The sequence below is a fragment of the Gorilla gorilla genome, chromosome 2 (genome assembly GCF_029281585.2).
Source record: "Gorilla gorilla gorilla isolate KB3781 chromosome 2, NHGRI_mGorGor1-v2.1_pri, whole genome shotgun sequence".
In the NCBI taxonomy this organism is placed as follows: Eukaryota; Metazoa; Chordata; class Mammalia; order Primates; family Hominidae; genus Gorilla; species Gorilla gorilla.
In genome coordinates this window covers 28,283,472-28,295,807 of record NC_086017.1, presented here as the reverse complement: position 1 = coordinate 28,295,807, position 12,336 = coordinate 28,283,472, and the positions used below count along the sequence as shown (strand labels likewise).

At 34.1% G+C, this 12,336-nt stretch overlaps 1 long non-coding RNA gene across 3 annotated transcripts in view; it reads right to left on the bottom strand.

The window, feature by feature from the left end:
- Positions 1 to 5,483, bottom strand: part of LOC134758036 (uncharacterized) — an 82,088-nt gene extending 76,605 nt beyond the window's left edge. For 2 of the 3 annotated variants that reach the window (XR_010132770.1, XR_010132769.1), the window contains exons 1-2: positions 3,102 to 5,483; positions 2,309 to 2,361 (exon numbers count right to left, since the gene is read on the bottom strand). This is a non-coding gene — a long non-coding RNA (uncharacterized lncRNA). Of the gene's footprint in view, positions 1 to 609; positions 683 to 2,308; positions 2,362 to 3,101 lie in introns of those variants that run through there. The other variant, XR_010132771.1, reaches the window with a different exon arrangement.
- Positions 5,484 to 12,336: the final 6,853 nt, after the last annotated feature.

Sequence of the window (12,336 nt, the reverse complement as noted above, 5' to 3'; positions counted from 1 at the left end):
GCAAATACAGTGTGTTTTCCAGTACTTCTAATTGTCCTTTTAATGCTGAAGTCATAGATATTGTAGGTACAACCTTCTGCCTCATCATCCTAGAAATACGGCTGTGATTATGTCCACCCACAGCTGAAAATCTTCATTAGCACTGAACTTACAGAAAAATAATTTCCAAACTCCCCACCTTAATACAAAGTCATGGTTCTCAAAACTTTGCTATGCATCAGAATGACTTCGAGAGAAACAGATTGCTGGGTCCCACCCTGAGTTTCAAATTCATAATTCTTTTTGCATTTCTAACAAGTTAACAGGTGGTATTGACACTGCTGGTCAACAGATGACATTGTGAGAACCACAGACCCATTCCAGCTAGCCGCATTCACATCCCTAACATCCAGTTCTAGTGCATGCTTCCAAATAGAATCCCTTATTCTCTGCTCATATTATGTGCTTTCCTACTCCATACCTTTGTTTAATTCATGTATTCACTTATAAATTCATTCATTCAACCAATAACTAATTATTTCACCAAACATTTTTTAAATACCAAAACCACTGGCTCTGTTAAGTGCCATCATGAAATTTATGGTAAAGGGAGAAAAGGAAAAAAGATACCCTTTTCATTTGCATAGTGTTTCTTGGTTTCCAAAGAGCTTCCACATCTAAGCTCCCATTTGATCTTCTCCAGAGTCCTGAAAGACCAACAGGTCAGGGATTATTCTACATCTCTCACAAGTGAAGAAGTTGAAGGCTACAGGGGAGAAGTGGTTCATCCAAGGTAATGCCAACCTGTCCTTCCAATCCTGGGACAATGGTTTTTCTCTCAATTATACTACAGTTGTCCCTCCCCTCGGCATGCACAGGGGATTGGTTCCAGGACACCCCACAGAATACCAAAATCCTGGTATACTCAAGTGGACCCTGCTGAATCCGCATAGAAGAAAAGTCAGTCCTCCCTATACATGGGTTTTGCATCCAGCAAATACCATATTTTTGATCCACTTCTGGATGACAAGAATCCACTATAAGTGGACCCATACAGTTCAAACTTGTGTTGTTCAAGGGTCAACTGTGCTTCAGTCATGACTCATTGTATTTCCTCTCTTCTTGCTTTCCAAACTATACCCATTCTTTAAAGCCCAAACACTACCTATTCCATGAAACCTTCCCTGGTAACCCCAGTTAAAATGATTTTTCCTGCTTAAAACTAGGACAGTGCTTTATTTTGTCTCTCTAATGGCATTAAAAAAAATCTCCCTTTCTAGATGCCAATGTCCTTGAGAACAGAACAATACCTGACTCTCCTTTGTGTCCCCCATAGCACTCAGTTCTTAGTTCATAGTAGAAATTTGATAAAGCACTGAGAAATGAAGGATGAAGAGATGAGAATTTTGCTGTTTTTAGGTTTACTCATAAGGTAATCAATGAAGGATATATGTAAAAATAAAAGTAGAGCTGTCTGTTATCTTTTTACTTTCTACCTCCATAAATAGGGGTGGGAAGGACTAGCATTAATTGCTTGCTGGGTGCCAGGTGTTTTATGTTATGACATTTTTGCTCTCATAACCTAATAGACAAATAATAGATAAATACAATTGTTCTCACTTTCAAGCAGAGGTAGTGAAGCTCAGAATTGTTTAGAAATTTGCCCAAGTTCAGACACTGAACTCATGTTAGAGAGGGAACCAAATCTATTCCATTTAAACTCATGTGGCAAAATGAACACATGAAATTGCTTCTAATTATACTATGACAATAAGAAATTATCCAGTATTTTCCTATATAAAAAAGCAATTCATATGCACCAGTAACCTTGAGGTCATCTTTTAGTAACATTTTTTCCTCACCATTTTACCACTTCTCATTGATTCACCACTTGCTGGTTGAATCCTTTGATCCACTTTTTCAAGAAGGAAAATGAATTTCACTACTACCAGACTCTGGTTCTTCATGTGACCAGTTATTTCTGGTTGTGAAATGCTGTCCTGAGACTTAGAAGGTAAATCTGTCTTAATAAGTACTATTGTGTCATAACAGAACTTTCCTGTTAGAAGAGAGTGTGGAAGGTTTGGGGTAAATCCTGGAATGGGTCAGGGGAGGCATAAATCCAGAAATGCCTTCATGAATAAGCCTGAGAGGAATAATAACTTCAGCAAAAATGAAAAACTCAAACATTAAAGCAATGTGTTAAACATTTACCATATGATAGAGCTGAGAATTATTAGGAAGTTTAACCAAAGGACTTTGCCAATGAATGTCAGATGGACTTAACTGAGGCAATTAGAACACAGTATTAGTGAAATGGTGGACTCACCTACAAGGATTCACACGTGGGTTCTGCAGGTAACTTCTTACAAGAGCAGAGGCCTGCAATATTATGAAAACCAAATAGACACATTAAAGGCGATTGTTCTCACAAATGTATGAAATGCCAATTTGTATCCCTTCCTCTTACAGGTACTGCAATATCCTCCCTGGTAAAATCCTGTCAGTTCCATTGGTAGGGTTTGTTACAAGGTCTTATATCACTAGCCATTAAGATAGCTAACCATAAGTCTTGGTAACCTAACAGATATATATATTCAATTTTCATAAAACAACTTCAAGTAACGAGGGAATTCAACCAAAAGCTTCCAAATTTTTTTTGGATCTGCCAGGTGGAACAAAAAGTTTTAAAGCACATTTCTAGGTTCTCTGGGGCACTTAATTCCAAAAAAGTCCCTGCATAGCAACTCTTCTATTTTTTAAAAAAACTTTCTATTGTTATTTAGCCTGTCAGCTAAAAAGTCATACATCAAGAGACAGGTGGAATTGGTGACATTGATAGATATTTTCTCTAATCCAGTATTGATAATGTTAATGTAATATTGCTTTCAATAGACAGTTTCAATCACGCATGTATGTATGTTTAGAGATGTGACACAAGCAGGGAGGCTGAGCTTACCGAAAGTTAAAGAACACATCGGATGTTTGATTTTTGTCACTGCCTCTGGGAAAGAATTCAGAAGCAACCCTTCAGCCAATGGCAGGTAGGTTCCTAGAAACCTCAGTATTGGGGAATTCATAATAAGGATGAATAAAGATCCACATACAGAAATGAAACTTACTAATAGATGTGCCCATCTGAGGACCAGCTGGAGGGAACTGCCATTTTGCCTGGTCACCTAGGGGCTCTGAAACAATAAGCTTTGGTAGTAAAATAACAATAACAACAAAATAGCTTATGATTGCATATTTTCCAAGTAACAAATAGTGTTCTAAATAATTTAATCCTTACAATCATGTTACTAGGTAGTTACTACAATTTTCTTCATTTTACAGGATAAACTTAGAGACTTAGAAACAAAAGGTCAATAACTTGTCCCTGGTCATACATCTAGTAAGAGATGACACAGGCAGTCTGAGCCCATGCTCTGATCCAATACATGCTACTACTTTTTAATATTTGTTTTTTAATATAGGCAACACACATTACTAAAAATGTGAGAAAATGAGAAAAGAAACTATTGTGCTACTAACCTGACATAACTGCCATTAACCTTTTGGGATATTTGCTTTTGATCATATTTATATGCATACATCACATCAGAAGTATTTGCCATGTTGCTAAAAGGGTTCAGAATGTTCACTTTTTAATACCTGCAAAATGTCACACAGACCAGGTATACTGCACTTATTTAGCGAATGTTAGCTATTTAGGTTGCTTTCAAAAGCCTAAATAAAGCAGGTTAAAGTGCATGTGGAACCAGGCAGTCTGGTTCAAATCCTTGCCCCTCTATGCACTAGCTATATAATCTGGAGCAAGTTACTTGACTTCTCAATGTTTCAGTTTTCTCATCTGTACAATGAGGATAGTAATGTTCACTAGCACCATAGATTGTTGTGAGGATTAACCTGCATTAATTGAAATAAAGTATTTAAACATTGTCTGTAGATAGTTATTACTATCATAAGTCTGTAGTGAATATCTTCATACATGAGGCACTGTGGATTTAAAAACTTATTTCCTATGGCACATTCCCAGAGATAAGATTACTGGGTTAAAAGATATAAATTTTTTTGTTCAAATAGTGAATTCACATTATCAAAGTATTTCCAAAAAGTGGTATATAGGTTTACATGTCACCAGTTACATGAGAGAAACCATTTTCCAATACACCTTTTCTGACTTTGTTAGGTATTAACATCAAACTTTCTATTGCTCATAAGTTTGTTCTTCAAGGATTTCTAATCTGCTCTTATATCCAACTATTGAGTTGGAATTTCCATTTGATTCTTTATCACAGTTAATAGTAATCTGTTGAAATTTTCTATCTCCTTATATAATTTTTAAAAGATAGCATAGATATTTTAAAATTTGTTACTCCTATATCTGGATCTCCTCTAGCTCTGTTTTCAGTCATTTTATCTTGTCTTCTGGTATGCCTGGTAATTTTATTGAATGCCAGACATTGTGTGTGAAAAATTGTAGAGATAATTTAGACCTCTGGAAGATCATCTCTTCTTTAAGTGATGTTTTACTTTAGTTTCTGACAGGCAGTTAGGATCTCTCTTAAATTCTCTGCTCTCAAGCCCTCTCCACTGTGGAGCTCTCCAGTGCTTTTAAACAAACGTTTGGTAGATTTTATTCAACTTTTCTATTTGTTCTACTTGTCCTTATAGGATGAGCTGATCTAAATGTAACAGCTGAAAGTGTAAGTCCTTGACATCAATTTTAAATAGTTGATTAAACCTAAACATAACTCATTTTTTTTTGTTTTAGTGTATATTCATTTGATTGTTATTAAGGCTGGATTTTTATGTGCTTGCAAATGTGTTATATTTCATATTTTATGAAATGTGATTTCATTCTTATCTCATATATTGATTAAGTATGAGTTTGTATGAGCTCTTGTGAAATCATATCAACTCTTTGTTATTATGTTCAAATAATTACAATTGCACATAGGCCACCCTTTGCTTGTTACATTGTTGTTTTAACTAATCAAGTGTTTAATATAATCAAATCTATTTTACTGTTCACTTTGCAATTTTGTTACAATGTTTTAAGCCTATAAAATAAAGTCTCATTAGACTTCCTAAGGTTTGAGTTTGCGTAATGTATTTTATGTACATAATGAGTGTAAAAGCTGATTTTTTTTCCATTAGTCCATATATTGCAAAACATTTTCCCTCTCCTTTAATCTGTGGTCCAGCCATTATCAAATATTTCATTTTTACATATAATTTATTTGCCCACATGTTTTGCCTCATTAATATATTTATTTTGGTGCCAGTATGGTTTTAATTATTATAACTTTATTATATATTTTAATATTTGATAAGACTAGTCACTCCTTTCTAAAAATTGAACTTTGCTATTCTTGACTATTTTTTCTTCTAGATTTACAATAAAATCAAATTCCTCTCACCACTACCTCAAAAAGTAAAAAATGAAAGGGAGATTGTTATTATATTTCCATTAAACTTGGGAAATAACAATATAAAAATGTTATCCTTCACACTTGAAACCAGTCTGTGAATTTGTTTTTTATAGTTCTCTCTTTTAAAAGTTTATGTTTGAGTTAATGATTGCTTACATTTATACTGCTGATTTATGTTAATGTTTATATGTTTTAATATTTTACCAATTATTTTTATTTAGGTTTTCATTGACTACTTTGGGTTTTTAAACTATAAAAATATTTTTTCAGTACATAATGTTGTATCTCTTTTTTCATTCTATATAGCTTTTCTTTCCTTGGTATGTTTTATTACATTGATCAGAGTTTTAAAAATACTATTAAATGATATTATTATGGCAAAACCATTATAGCAACTTTCATCCCATCCTGTTTTAAATATGTACATTTTTAGTATTATGAATTAATTTTGATATTAATAATTAAGATAAAATATTTTATTCTATTTTCAACATTTTTTCAGGAACAGATAGTAAATTTTCTCTTCTGCTTTCAAAAAATGTATTAAATTAATAATTTATTTCTTATTTAACCTACTGATACAAAGTATTTCACTTGTATAGCTCCTAAATTTGTAAACTTTTGTACTGCTTGTATATATATTATTTTGCTGTGGTAAGTAATACTGTATTTTTAAAACAGAATGTATAAATTATTTTTTATTTGTAGTTATTTAATGCATACTCTTTCAGTACTATTATTCCTTCAGTAGAACGACATTATTAACAAGTATAAAATAGTCCCTTTTGTCATGTTTACTGTTTTGGAGTTTTTCTGCCAAAAATTCTGCCCTGTTTGATATTCATATTGTATTTTTTATTTGGATGTGAACATGTTAGGCTGGAAAAAAATTTGCCATTAAAAAATAATTCTGTGTTCTTTTCCTTTACGTGTGACTTTTTTAAGCACCACCAAACCATTAGACTTTGATTTTAATTTAATCTAAGGATCTTTCCATTTGAATAGGAAAATTTAAGCCATTTATACTTGTCATATTTTTTAAGCTTGATTGGACTTAAACTTTCTTCTCTTCAATAATTCCTTGTTGTTGCCTTTCATTTTGTCTTTTGAATGGACTATGTTTGCTTTTTTATCTTTGATAATTATTTAGAAAATAGATATCCTGCTTTCAATTCTACTAGTGCCAATATTAAGTTGTCTACAACTATACTTTTATATGCATTCTTATTTAATGACTTGAAAATAAAGCAACAATGCTGCTTCTTATAATGCTTTTATTTCCTTCCAGTCATCTTTCCATATTGTGATCACTAGGTATAGATGCTTTATTTAAAAATGTAAAACCCTCCAGGATTATTTTATTGAAAACATTGCTCCCTTAGTAAAAAATATCTAGCTATCAGCATCAATTCCCAATTCACTTTGATTTCACTATATTTCACTTATTTTGTCTTTGCCTTCAATGCTGAGTATTAATCTTTTTTATTGGAATTTCTTATTCTTGAGTTTTTATACTATCTCACCTCTCAGTGATCTGGACAATATTTCCTGCAATTTTTAAGGAAAAGACATTCGGTTGTTATGTTCTCTGATACCTGGAAGATTTTGTTATTCTGTTGCTTTTATGTATAAGCTGATAATTGGGTAGGCATAAAACGTTTTATAGAACAACACCATTTCTACATAAATAGCTGTAGTTCCAAATATACCATCGTGTTAAAATTAATACTAGCTGGTACAATGCAAATGTTGTAGCTTAGTGCATCATTGGTGTTATCTCCAATTCCATTTGTAAAATATCAGGAAGTAGAAGTGATTGAACTCTCATACGGAAACAACCAGAGTTTCTAGTATACTTCAAACTTGTTTCTCTTAAAATTATGTGGACATTTACCTGTGTTCTTTAAAAAGTTCTTGTTCTGTATAAGAAAGATGAAGGCAATCTACAAAAGCATGTATGTTTTTCCTTCACATGTACTTTAAGAAATTTTCTTTGTCCCAGAAATTTAAAAATTTATTTACTTATGCCTTGCATTCCTTAATTTTGCTCAAAAGAAATCCTACAATGTCAGTGTAGTTGTTACATATGGAAAGTTTTATTTTATTATAACATTATAACAAGTTTTTACTTCTGATCCATCTGCTCTATTTTTAAAACACTTATTATTTTATTTATAAATTCAAGAAAATAATGTTTATTTAACAATAATAGTATATACTATATGTTAAGCTATGTCTTAGGGGTTGGGTAACAACAAGATGTTTATTGCCATTAAGTAGCTTACATTCTAAATTAGAGCTCCATAATTTGTCATCTAATTACCTCTTATCCATTTAACTCTTATTAATTTCCTTGGATGTTTATGAAGTTATGAAGTTTTTCCTCTATATCTTTGATTTCTATTTCTGCAAAACAGAAGTTACATCTAGTACATTTTTTCATTTGGTCATGATCTATTCTTATTTTCACCTGTTCTTGTTTAATTAAAAACAATATAGTCTCTCCTACTATACTGTTATAATTACATTCCTAAGAACATTCATATTATCAAATTGGTATTATAAAAACAATTATTTCCAGAGGAAAGGGGGCTAGGGGCCAAAGAGTTTCAAATGCATAACAATAAAATAATTTTTACTACAATCTCAACAATAAATGTGTTTCTATATCTCTAAATGTTTTCTAACTCAAATTACAACTAATGAATTGGTCTACAAAAACAAATATATACAATTCTAAACATTATTGATCAAGTAATGGAATACCTACAATGTAAAATAAGATCAGATCTTAGACAAGAAGTTTCCAGGACCATAAAATAAATTACATCAGTTTGTGACTGCCCATGGTAAAGACTATAACAGTAATTGAGCAACTAGCCATTCAAACAAATGTATTCCCATTTTTTTTATGGAACAACTTCATTTCTACATGGATAACTCTAGTTCTAAATATGCCATCATGTTAAAACTAATAATAGCTGGTAAAATGCAAATGATGTATCCTAATGTATCAATGGTGTTATCTCCAACTTCATCTATAAAATCCTCAGGAAGTAGAAGTGATTGAACTCTCATTTGAAAACAACCACACTTTCTGGTACACTTCATGTACTGGGGGATGTTAATTGCCCCACCTCCAAAAGCTGCAAGGAGACCCCACCAAGCGAGAACCCAAAAGGAAAAGAACCCATGCTTTCAGTGTGCTTCCATGAAATTCTCCTTTTCCTATAAGCTCACAGTCAGCTTCTGGCACTTACAACTAGAAAACAAAGGAGAAAACAGAAAAGATCAAAGAAAAAATATCTGTGTGGTGCTAGCATATTTCAAGTCACCCATGCACTAGGCTCAAGAAGCCATCAGATGGGAAGTTTTTTATGTTTGTCCATTAAAATGCAGAAATAAAGTTCTGGCCAGGAGCAACTTTCACTCTGTTAGCAGAGGAAACTCTCAAGATATTTCAAGGTCAGAAATACAGAAGACCATATGATAGGGTTTGGCTGTGTCTCCACCCAAATCTCATCTTGAATTTTCACATGTTGTGGGAGGAACCTGGTAGGAGGGAATTGAATCACTGGGGCAAGTCTTTCCCATGCTGTTCTCGTGATAGTGAATAAGTCTCACAAAAAAGAGGAGTTCCCCTGCACAAGTTCTCTCTCTTTGCCTGCTGCCATCCATGCAAGACATGACTTGCTCTTCCTTGCCTTCTACCATAATCGTGAGGCTTCCCTAGCCACATGGAACTGTAAGTTCAATTAAACCTCTTTCTTTTGTAAATTGCCCAGTCTCAGGTATGTCTTCATCAGCAGTGTGAAAACAAACTAATACACCATAGGACCATGTTAGCAAGCAAACTGGAATTGAAGAAGCAAACCCTCCATCCCTTCCAATAACTGAAATATTCTTATTTCTTATATTTTTATTGTTGATAGTTTTTTTTCAGATGATTCTGAAGCTTTTAAAAAGTAATTCAGTAGAAGAGTGTTCATATACTGAAACTCACTTTGCGTCTTTCTAGAGTCCCCCAAATTGGAATCTTAAAACATGCATATTAGGATAAAAAAGCAGCTTACAAACAGTTTTGTTAAATAAGTCTATTTTTTAATTCAATGAATGATTTTAAAAATTAGCTTCATTGTTTTTTAATTTACCATCTGTTAACTCAATAAATATGAGTTCTTAAAGTTATCCTAATTGTCTTGGAATTTGCTGTTTTTGAAGTTGATTAAAATTATTTAAATTAATTTTATTGTATATCCAGACTAGAACAAATCATGTCTGGATTTCAATAGATCTTGGCTAATAATTTATAAACAAATGTGCCCATTTCTAAAATGAACCATCTTTGTTTACAGCCCTTAATATGTATTAGTCAATACGTAGATATGCAGAGAGGAGATGCCGATATTAGATAATCAAAAAAGTAAAAAACCAACACAACAATAATTGTTGCCATTAAAAACTGTGACCAAATGCAAAATTTTTGTGAACTCTGTCTCATGTCTAATGAAGAGTAAATGTACAGTGGATCTCAACTGTGATGCAATTTCTTTTCACTCCACATTACAAGAGATGAAAAAAAATGCTATGTTTCTTTAAACATCATCCTGCCTCTGGTCACAGCTTATTGGAATAAGGGTGGTCACTGGACCCAAGCAGGCCAATCAGACTCTTCCCTGAGAATTGACACGAAGGTGGTCCTTTCTCAGGGTGGACTGACTGAAAATGGCTCAAGAACAATTGGAAACCATGAATCACTGTGTGAACTGAGGAGGCAGGGAGCTGGACTACTCTGAGGAAGAAAGACAAAGATGAGATATGGAGAGAAAGAATTGACTTGGTTCCCTATAGCATTTCAATAGTTCTTCTATTCTTTTTTTTTTTTTTTTTTTTTTTTTTTTGAGACAGAGTCTCTCTCTCTCACCCAGGCTGGAGTGCAGTGGTGCAATCTTGGCTCACTGCAACCTCCGCCTCCCAGGTTCAAGTGATTCTCCTGCCCCAGCCTCCCAAGTAGCTGGGACTACAGGTGTGTGCCACCACGCCCAGCTGATTTTTGTATTTTTAGTAGAGACAGGTTTTCACCATGTTGGCCAGGATGGTCTTGATCTCCTGGCCTCATGATCCGCCCACCTCGGCCTCCCAAAGTGCTGGGATTACAGGCGTGAGCCACTGTGCCCAGCCAGTTCTTCTATTCTTAAGGCTCCATTGCATCCCTGATTTTGGATTGCATGAAAATCCCCCATGTGCTTTGCTTAAGCTCACAGAGTCAGCTTCTATCACTGCACTGCAGCCTGGGTGATAGAGTGGAGCCCCTGTCTCAAAAACAACAAAACAAAACAAACAAAAAACTTGAACTAAAAGCACAAGAGAGGAAATCCTTCTAGTAGCAATGTTTGTTTAATAAGGAATTTCCAAATATCACTCCTCACTCTGCTTTTCTTTAAACATAACTTTTTAATTAATTAATCGTAGAAATGCAGTCTTGCTATGATGCCCCGGCTTGACTTGAACTCCTGAGCTAAAGGGATCCTCCTGCCTCAGCCTCCTGGGTAGCTGGGACTACAGGCACTTCCCATTATGCTAAGCTTTACATTTTTACATGTAATTTACCTATTTTTTATTTTATGGTTATTGTTTTCTATGGCTCATCTAAGAAATCTTTGTCTATCTACAATTTACATTATGTTTCCCTATAAAAGCTTTATACTTGTAGCTTCTACATTTGGATCTATAATCCATTGCAAATGAATTTTGTGTATGGTATGATATGGATAAATGTTGTTTTGTTTTCCCATGTGGATATCTATTTATTCCAGCATTATTTGTTGAAAACACTTTTCTCTGCACATTGGATTACTTTGGTGAAGGTAACAGTGGGGCAAGGGTATGGAAAAGCATCTGAAACTAAACTAATGACTTAATACTAAAATGAAGAGGTAGACATTTTATTTTTATTAATTGTATTAATGAGCCTAAGAAAATGATAGCAGCTTCTTCACTTAACAAAAATAGGGGTTAATCATTCATTCATCAGAATTTACTTCCATGAACTCGCATGTAATACACCTAAGACCTATCTGATTACTAAGTCAACTCAGTTTTGTCTTCCACACTGTTGCCTGCTTACCCCTTTTCATTATCTGTATAGCATGTATCCATTATGTTTCAAACATTAATTGGAACCAGGCATGCTGGGATCCAGGCTGGGGCTGTATTCATTAGATGAATACATTTGTCCAAGATTATTAAATAAACACAAACTGATAACCAAATCAAAGCAAGATTTAATTGCTGGTCCTGCCTGTTTCTTTGTCCCATTTTTTTTTTTTGTACCAGGGCTTTGTCTTTCCAATTGCATCAACCAACTTCCAGGTTATCTCATGAAGATCCTAGAGTAGTACTATTATTGTATGTCTGAGATAACTTCAAAATGTCATGTCAAACATAACAATAATGATTTTGACTGATTCTCAAAATCCACTGATTCCCATAGCACAAGTCACAGTTCATCTGCACATAAATCACCTTCATAGCTGATATGGTTTTGCTCTGTGTCCCCACCCAAATCTCATGTCAAATTGTAATCCCCACAAGTTGAACGTGGGACCTGGTGGGAGGTGACTGGATCATGGGGGGTGGTTTTAATGGTTTAGCACCATCCCCCTAGTGCTTTCTCAAGATCTGATGATATCTGATGGTTTAAAAGTGTGTGGCAGTTCCTCGCTTGCTCTCTCTCTCTCTCGTGCTGCCACGTAAGACATGTCTTGCTTTCCCTTTGCCTTCTGCCATCATTGTAAGTTTCCTGAGGCCTCTCCAGCCATGTGGAACTGTGAGTCAATTAAACCTCTGTTCTTTATAAATTACCCAGTCTCAGGTAGTTTTTATAGCAGTGTGAAAACGAACTAATACAATCACACGT